The sequence below is a fragment of the Solanum tuberosum genome, unplaced genomic scaffold (genome assembly GCF_000226075.1).
Source record: "Solanum tuberosum cultivar DM 1-3 516 R44 unplaced genomic scaffold, SolTub_3.0 scf00157, whole genome shotgun sequence".
Lineage (NCBI taxonomy): Eukaryota > Viridiplantae > Streptophyta > Magnoliopsida > Solanales > Solanaceae > Solanum > Solanum tuberosum.
Genome location: NW_006239084.1, coordinates 1,106,135 through 1,116,440, shown reverse-complemented (window position 1 = coordinate 1,116,440; position 10,306 = coordinate 1,106,135).

Sequence of the window (10,306 nt, the reverse complement as noted above, 5' to 3'; positions counted from 1 at the left end):
AAGAAAAGAAGGTGGAAGAGGTAGTAAAAAGCTCCAATGTTGAGGTACATGTTCCTCAAAAGAATTTACCACTTCTGTTTCCATAAAGGCTTAAAAAGTAGAATGAAGATGAATGTTTCGGTAAGTTTCTTTCTCTCCTTAAACATGTTCACATTAATCTGCCCTTGGTTGACATTTTGCAGGGTATCCCAAAGTATGCTAAATACGTGAAGGACATCGTGGCTAGCAAGAGGAGGCTCACGGAGTATGAAACTGTAGCACTTACTGAGGAGTGCGGCTCTAGGATTCAAAACAGACTATCCAAAAAGTTAAAAGATCCGGGTAGTTTTACTGTGCAAATTACAATTGGGCAAAGTGTTCATACCCGCGGATTGTGTGATTTAGGGGAGAGTATAAACCTGAAGCCCTTATCATTGTATCTAAAGCTTCGGTTGGGTAGTCCAAAATGAACCACTGTTATTCTCCAACTCGCTGATAGATCCATTGCTAGGCCTGATGGGGTGGTAGAAGATGTGTTAGTTCAAGTAGGTTCATTGATTTTTCCTATAGATTTTGTGGTCTTAGATTTTTAACCTGATTCTGAAGTTCCATTCATTTTGGGACGTCCGTTCTTGGCCACGGGTAGGGCATTGATTGATGTGACAGCTGGTCAACTAACTATGAGGGCACATGATATGGTTGAGGTATTGATGTTTACTGTGCTTTAAAATTGCCTTCTATCTATGAAGAGTTGTCTGCTATTAATGTGGTTGATCAAATAGTAGAATCACAAGTAGTTGTGCCTGAAGATCCCTTAGAGAGAGTGTTAATAGGTTATGGGGTGGAAGGAAATACTGAGACTCAAGAGATTGAATCATGCTTGAATCTAGCACTAGTTGACACTCGTAAGCCTCAAGTGGAGTCATTAGATCACGAGTTAGGTCCCCTACCAAAGCCATCGATAGAAAAAGCTCCTAAGATGGAACTAAAAACTCTGCCGGCTCACCTAAGGTATGCTTATTTGGGTACTAATGAAACTTTGTCTGTTATACTTTCTGCAAAGTTGTCTGATATACAGGTTGATGCGGCATTGATGATCTTAAAGCGGAAAAAGAAAGCAATTGGATAGCAGATGACTGATATTCATGGGATTAGTCCAGCGTTATGTATGCACATAATTTACATAGAAGAGGATCACAAACCAAGGGCATAACATCAACGTCGACTAAATCCTTTGATGAAAAAAGTGGTAAGAAATGAAGTAATAAAGTGGCTAGATGCTGGAATTGTGTACCCAATCTCTGATAGTAAGTGGGTAAGTCCGGTACAATGTGTTCCCAAGAAGAGAGGTATGACAGTAGTAAGAAACGAAAAGAATGAATTGATTCCTACTAGAACAGTGACCGGATGGAGAATTTATATGGATTACCAGAAACTAAATAATGCTACCCGGAAAGATCACTACCCTGTTTCCTTCATTGATTAGATGCTTGACCGACTAGCAGGGCAAGAGTACTATTGTTTCTTATATGTGTATTCCGGTTACAACCAGATCTTAATTTCCCCCGAGGACCAGGAAAAGACCACGTTCACTTGTCCTTATGGTACCTATGCTTTCAAACGCATGCCATTCAGACTTTGCAATGCACCGACGACTTTTCAAAGATGTATGATGGCCATTTTTCATGATATGGTGGAGGACTTTATAGTGGTGTTCATGGATGATTTCTTCGTCTTTGGGAAGTCTTTTGAGGTATGTCTCCGGAATCTTGATAAAACACTTGCTAGATGTGAGGACACTAACTTAGTTCTAAACTGGGAAAAGTGTCATTTTTTTGTTATAGAGGGGATAGTGTTGGGACACAAGGTGTCTAAGTCTGGTGTAGAGGTTGATAAGGCAAAGGTAGAAGTTATTGAAAAATTGCCCCCTCCCATTTCTATAAAATGGGTGCGTAGTTTTCTTGGTCATGCAGGCTTTTACCGGTGATTCATCAAGGATTTTTCCAAGATTACAAGACCTATATGTATCCTTTTGGAGAAGGATGTGAAGTTTGACTTTGATGCGATGTGTTTGAAAGCTTTAGAGATGTTGAAGAGGAACTTAATTGAGGCTCCCATCTTAATTGCTCCTGATTGGGAATTACCATTTGAACTCATGTGTGATGCAAGCGACGTATCAGTGGGTGCAGTGTTGGGACAAAGAAAGAATAAAGTGTTCCACTCGATCTATTATGCAAGAAAGACCTTTGACTCTACACAAGTTAATTACACAGTGACTGAGAAGGAGATGCTGGCTCTAGTGTTCGCCTTCGACAAGTTCTGATCGTATTTGGTAGGTACTAAAGTGATTGTTTTTACTGACCATGCAACTATCATGTACCTATTCAACAAGAAGGATGCTAAACCAAGGTTGATTCGATGAATATTGCTTCTCCAAGAATTTGACCTTGAGATCAAAGATAGGAAAGGTACTGAAAATCAGATAGCGGATCACTTGTCCAGGTTGGAAGATTTTTCCCATGTGAATGAAGGTGAGCAAATCCGGGAAGAGTTTCCGGATGAACAATTGATGGCATTAGATATATCTCAAGTGCCATGGTATGCAGACATTGTGAATTTGATGGTAAGTGGAGATTATCCTCCGGGTGCAACCACCCAACAAAAGAAAAAGCTCAATCATGATGCTAAGTTCTATATCTGGGATGAACCATTCTGTTCAAGCAAGGTGTGGACCGGGTAGTGAGAAGATGCACTCCGGAGTCTGAGGTTCACAAAGAGCTCAAAATTTGTCATGCTAGCCTATATGGAGGTCACCATGGAGGAGAGCACACTGCTCATAAGGTACTACAATTTGGTTTCTTTTGGACCTCGTTATTGAAAGATTCTATTGCTTTTGTGAAGGGTTGTGATAAATGTCAAAGGTTAGGTACTATTTCAAGAAGACATGAGATGCCGCTAAGTAACATTTTGAAGGTGGAAATCTTTGATGTGTGGGGTATTGACTTCATGGGTCTCTTCCCGCCATCTAGTGAAAACCAATACATTCTTGTGGCTATGGATTATGTGAGTAAATGGGTTGAGGTTGTCGCTCTTCCTTCGAATGGTTCAAGGGTGGTGATAAAGTTCATCAAGAAGCACATCTTCACTCGCTTTGGCACTCCAAGGGCAATCATAAGTGATGGAGGTAAGCATTTCATTAACCATCTAGTTAAGAATCTTCTTGCTAAATATGGAATTCGTCACAAGGTTGCTACAACTTACCATCCTCAAACGAGTGGCCAAGTGGAGGTTTCGAACAGAGAAGTGAAACAAATTTTGCAGAAAATGGTGAATGCGCAGAGAAAAGATTGGTCTGAGAAGTTGGATGATGCGTTGTGGGCATATATGACTGCGTATAAGACACCTATAGGGACTTCTCCCTATCACATGGTATTTGGGAAAGCATGTCATCTTCCGGCGAAATTAGAACACCAAGCTTATTGGGGGGTTAAGAGGTTAAACTTAGACCCCGAGCTAGCCGGTAGAAAGAGAGTGAATCAGTTGCATGAACTTGAGGAGTTTAGGCTCCACGCGTATGAGAATGCCAAGCTTTACAGAGAAAAGACGAAGAGGTGACATGACAGCACATAGTTGCTCGAACTTTCACTCCGGGAGAAAATGTACTACTCTTTAACTTTAGATTGAGGTTATTCCCCAGAAAACTAAGTTCTAAATGGAGTGGTCCTTTCGAAGTGATAAGAATGACACAACATGGGGTTGTTGTACTTAAAGGTGAGACTGACCCTACGTTCTTGGTAAATGGGAAAAGGGTGAAACACTACTTTGGTGTGGATTCGGATCGTGATCGGGAGGCTCTTGAGCTAAATAATGAATGATCCAAGTTGAGTCGTGTTGCGACGTTAAATCAAGCGCTACACGGGAGGCAACCCGTGAATGATATGTAATAAGTAGTATTTTTGCTTAATTTTGAAATTTTAGCTTAGTTTCAAATTCCTAAGTGTAGAGTTTTTATTTTCTTATTTATTATTTAGATAGGACTTTAGACGTTATAAAGAAAAATACAAAAAGATAAGTCGTGCCACGACCAAAACTAAGGCGCTGTATAGGAGGCAACCCACCATTACTATGTCACATTGTTTGGTTGATGCGCAGGTCATGGGAGGAGAAACCACCCGAAAATAGAGGAAATACGTTGAAAAATGCAGTTTGAGCGCAATTAGGGCGCGCCACGCCAAAGCTAACTTACTGGGCCTCTTTTTGGCGCACTGGTAGCACAACGCGCCAGGCCCCCCAAAGAACGCCGATGGCAGGGGCGTAATGGGCGTACCGCGCCACTTGGTTGGGCGCAGCACGGGCGCGCCGCGCTAAGGTCAAGAGACTGCGACCCATTTTGGGCACACTGGCAGCGTGTCGCCCCAGCCTGCCAGGCGCGATTTCGGCGCGCCGCCCCCGTTTCTGGTGAGTAAAATTTTCAGAAATTTTTTTGAAAAATTCGTGGGACCCACTAATCCAACCTTTTAACTCCTCCATCTACCCAAATAAACCCACTTTTCTAAATTCTCTCTCTCTCTAAACCGTTCCCTCCCCCAAATTCTCTCTAAACCCAAAAGTTCTTCTTCTTCTCCACTTCTTTCTTCCCCAAAATCCCAAATTCCTCCATTAATCCCAACCAAAGCCTTCCTCCCTTCCCTTTCCCTCAACTCTAACACCTTTAAACCCATTCTAACTCACAAATTTTCAAAACCCACCCACCCCACTGCCTACCCGACCCCATACCTCCTTTTTACCCATTTTTTTTCTTTTTTATATTCTTCCATTGTAGGGTGTAAAGATGGCTCCTAAGGGTAAGAATGTTGCTAGTGGTTCGGGTAATAAGAGAAGTAGGAAAGGAGCGGCTGTTGGAAGTTCTAGTCGGGAACCTAATAATTTGCCACCCCAAAAAATTCGGCGGGCAAGCTGTAATGCACTATAGAAAGGATTGGTACGAATGTCAACGAGAATCCAAGTACTTAGGTGATGAGTATGTAGATGAGGGGAGATTACGACAGGAATTTCCCAACATTCTCGCCAAAATCAATGCTTTAGGACTCCAATATATCTTCATGGATCAAGGTGAGTGTAATTTTAGTTTGTGAATTTTATGCGAATTGGAATACACGTCGTGTTGAGATAAACAAAGGGTTCATTAGGGATAGTTATGTTAGATTTTCTGTTGAAGCACTGAATGAAATTTTGGGTACTCCAAATTGTGACAATGCTGATTTTTTGACTATGATTTAAAGACCACCTTATCGTGATATTAGGCATACTTTGTGTGGGGTGAATTATGTTGCGCAGTGGGATAGGGTTAGAGACACGGGACATCATTTGACTTTTCTCTATGGTCACTTCAATTTGGAGGCTCACATTTGGTTAAAAATTGTGTGTAGCACCTTACTACCGTGTAAGCATGCGACTGATGTCACTAGGGAGAGAGTGGTGCTAGTATACCGTTTGATGAAGGGTTTACCGGTGAATGTTGGGGCTATTTTGAAGCAAAACATGCTTAAGTTTAGGACAAATAAAAGATGATGTTTCTGTTATGGGAGCATAATTACTAGGTACCTCCATGCTTTACAAATTGAGGAGGAAGTTCATGATGTGTCCCCCCCGTGCCCCCTACTTAGTGTGCCGCTTGGTTGATGTCACATGAACTAAAGCACACGATCCATCGCAAGGGCCTGTATTAACTGTTATTGATAGGCAAGCTCGTGATGATAGTTGGATGAGGCGTATGTTTGGAATAACTGAGCTACAACTGCGGATAGGTGGCCGTCAGGTGACTGAGGATGAAATGGCGACACTATCGAAGCGTTACCCCTTGACGGATAGTGCGATGTATATGTGTCGGATGGGCCCGGCTTTCCAAGAACCTATTGATGATGATGATGCCACTGCTGATGAAGAGGATAGCTCGGCGGAGGATGAGTCAGATGATACTGGCCCCGGAGATGATGATACTGATGCGGGTGATGGAGATGGTAATGCAGCTTCGATGACTATAGATTTTGCCACCAATGTGGCAACCCGCTAATTTGAAGCACCTGGCCTAGAGGTCGACAGGGAGTTCTCTTTTACCTTTGCACTTTATTTTATTTTGCACACTGAGGACAGTGTTTTGTTTAAGTGTGGGGTGGAAGTTGAATTTCATTGTATATAGTTTACTGCTTTATCGAGTCTTTTTAATTTTTAGGTGTGTTCCTCGCATTTTGTTTTCGGTTCTTTTCCCGAGGATAGTCGCATTGAACCGATTAGGAATAGTTTGTTTAGTTTTGTTGCGTCTTAGAGTTGTTGTAGGAGTGACAGTTCCCAATGATGGATGGATGACGACCGTCTTAAGGAAAAATTAGTCACTAGGAGTAGAAAAGTTGAAATCGACCTCCTTGGCACTTTGAAATCTTGTCTTGATAGTTGGCTAGACGTTATGGGTGGTAACACTTTGTTTGCAATATTTAAATGGTGACCTTGAAAACAAACATAATCTCTTTGTCTTGAGTCTAAATGGAAAATAAAGAATATGGGCTTAATTGTGTGGAAACACCGTAATGCAATTTATGTGAGCATGCCACAAGTATTGGGTCCTTAATGTGTGTTGTGATGCCATGTGTGGAGAATATTTGCTTAGTTTTTGTATTGGATAACATCTAGAACTTGCCCCAAGTGTGCCTAAGGAGTAACTTGTGTGAATTATGGAATATGATTGAGACATTTCTTTGAATAGCCAAGTTTGAATTTCCTTATGTGCCTCCAAATAAAATATCCCTAGCTTAGCCTCATTGAGCCTTGTAGCCTTGATTTTGTTCTAACCCACTGAATTGAGCTGAATCCCTTTTTATTGATACCATTAGTTTGATCCCAAAAGTAATCCTTAATGCACTATGTTGAGTTGAAGAAAATGATAACTTTGGTTAAAATGGATAGGGTGGAAATGTTTGGTTTTGTGGAGAAGAAAGAGAAAGGTAGACAAATGATACCCCATAAGTCCTAAAAGTTTGTGATTGGCCCTGGTCCCTTGGGACATTGTGCACTTCGATCAAGGCTAAAAAGCCTAAGTCAAAGGTGGCTAATTCGTAAAAAAAAGATAAAAAAAAATGGCCCTCCTTCTTACAAGAACAACATGCACCTTAATTAGAGTAAAATCGATAGGTTGAGGGTGGCTATTGTTAAGTGTGAAAATAAATAAATTTATATAAGTAAAGAGGAAAGAAAAAGGGGTGTGTGCAAAAAGAGGGCTCAAGTGAAAGTGAAGGCAAGGTGTTAAATTCAATTGGAAAACATCTAATGGGGAAATCAAAAGGGAAGAAAGAGTTGTGAATGTTAGCAAGGAAAACAAAACATGTGCATTAGGGAGGATGAGTCACTAATTTTATCCAAATGTATCCTCCTTTACCTAAAGCTGACATTACAGTCGAATGAAAGTCCTCTTGATTCTATGAGTAACACTTTGTGAAAATTAAAGTACACCAAGGGCAAGCTTAAGGCATGTTAGGATATGTGAAAACTTCATTTGTGAGTGTGAGAATGAATTTTATAAAAAAAAATAGTCTTATGATTGAAATGCATTGTTGTTAGTGTGAAAGAAAGGCTATACTTAAAGTGGTGAGGGAATTCACAAAACATGTTTGGTGCTTAATCTTGTTTGTCTTGTCTCTATGATATTGCATTAGCCCGGAATTATTTGATAAGAGTCATTCATCGAGGTTGTGAATTGTTGATTAGTAGACTATAAGAAAGAGTTGAAATTATTGCATGTAGTGTGTGCCACAAGATCATGATTAAATGTGTTTGGCCGATTGTAAAGCGAGGTGAGGAGTCTAAGGTTTAAGAGTGTGATTTGATAAGATAGAGTTTGTTCGAGGACTAACAAATCTTTTAAGTGTGGGGTGGTGATCTTAGGCATATAAATATGCCCAATTACTACAAATTACCCATCTTTAACGTAAGTTTTAGGACATTCACTAATCTAACTAGCATATTTTGGCTTAAGATTGCGATGATTGCATACTAACATACATGATTAGCAATTTTGCAGGGTTCCTAAGGGAAGTGATTGAGTCAAGGAAGAAAAAAGAGTTAAAGATGAAAAGCGACGCCAAGAGCAAAAGCTAGGCGCGGCGACCCAACACCACTGGCGCAGCAGGGGCACGACGCGCCAAACTCCAGTTGACTGAGGCCATTTTCGGGCACACTGGCAGCGCGGCGCGCCAGCCTTCCAGGTGTGATGCCCCAATCTTGTGCGGAGTTTTGGCTAAAGTTGATTTAAAAAGGACTCCTAGTTGAAGTAGAATTAGACTCTATTGTTCCTAACTATTATAAATAGACCCTTAGGGCTTCATTATTAGGGTTCGACTTTTTATTGGTGTGCAAGAGCAAGTATCTACGTTTGTAATAGATTTTGATCTTCTAACTCTTCTATTTTGTGGTTTTCTAATAGTATGAGTGGCTAAACGCCCTAGTTCTGGGGTTGTAGCTACGAATGGATTGTTGATTATTAAAGGCTTTTTGAATTAATTCTTGGCTGTCATTATAAGTTACTTCTATATTCTTGTTTTAATATTTTATGATTGATCACCATGAGATAAATATATTGTCTAATCTTAAAATCGAGAGAGGCGGGATTAGATAGACCAGAGAATATAGAAAGCTCGGTCCACCCATTAGATTGAGGTGATTAGTGTTCAGGAGTGACGCCCGGACGAACACCTTGCTTGGTTACGAAATAGGATGAAATATAAATGCTCGCCAGTTAGTCTATTTATCCCCGCTCAACAATGTAGTTGGATAGCTAACTGGAGTAGGCGATGAGAGGTGTGTAGCCCGACTCATATAATTAACCCTATAAACCAGTAACTTGACAACTGAAATTAGTTCTACGCTGATAATATGATACATGAGATTCAATATATGCTGCAGCCCTGGAATTGTCTTTTACTTGCTTGAAACATTATCTTTAAGTCGTTCAATCTTGGTTACTTTTATTTATTGCGAAAGTAGTAGTAGTTAACAATCAATCACCAACTCTTGAAATGGTTATTGTTATTTTTATTTGTAGAATTGAGTGTTTACTATAAACTGATCATAAGTCCCTTGGAAAGGATAACTCGTTTTTTTAAGAATCTATATTACTTGCGCGACCACGTACACTTGCGTGTATATTGGGGAGCAACACCTATCTTTAGTGTATAGCCTCCTATGTATAGCCACATATAAAGCAAATACCCATTTAGGACTGCCAAGATTGTTGCAAGTTAATCTTCTCCAAGAAACCTTACTGAATTCTCCTTTTAGCTTCTGATACATTTCTTTGATATTGAATTTTGTTTCCTCCATGATCTCATTGATCTGCAATCCCCTTTCATTCTAACCATTGTCCTGCTGTAAGGATTTTATTCACCACCCATGAAGCTTGCTTGATTGCCACCTCCCATGGCTTCCTACCCTTAAGATATAATGTATGAATCCACACAATCCATAAGAACAGAGAGTAATATGGAGGGAGGTTGGTGCCCATTCTCTATTTTACTCTCCAAATGTAGAGAATAGAGAGTAAAATAAAGATGGATTGGAGATGGGGTTAGAGAATGAAGAGTAAAATAAAGGTGGATTGGAGATGGGGTAAGATGTACATACATGTTTGCCGCCAGCACTATGCCAATGAACAATCTGTCAATGAAGCTGCAAAAATTGTCACTAGTTGTTCCATAACACCTAGGTTTCAAAGTCTGAAATATTGGTCTCAAATTCATGTATCCTTTTTCTTCTGTATATAGAAGTACTAAATGTGTTGCTTTAGAATCATAACACTTGGGTTTCACTCCTTAAAGTTTGAAATATTGGTCTTAAATTCATGTATCCTTTTTCTTATGTATATAGAAGTATTAAATGTGTTGCTTCAGAATCAAAATTTGCCAACAGTTATTTTAAGTTACATTACAAGACAATGATGACATCTTGTTCAACGCTGGTTGTATTACAGAATCTGTATCTTTTTTTTCAGTTCTCATTTTCGTCTAAGGTAATATCATGGCTAAATATATGTCTGTTTTCGCTACAACAACAAAAATTTCCATTTTCACTGAAAACAAGCATTTTCCGCTACGGTTTTCCTATAAATACCATTTGACACTGGTCTCTTTGCTTCTTTAAGAATGTTTGGGTTGAGTCTAATTTATATTTGAATCAGTTTAGAAGATCATATATTTAATAGTATTGACGGATCCCTTTCAGTCATCTCAACGAAAAAAAAATACTTACCCGCACTTGTTTATCAAACACATTTACGATTGTT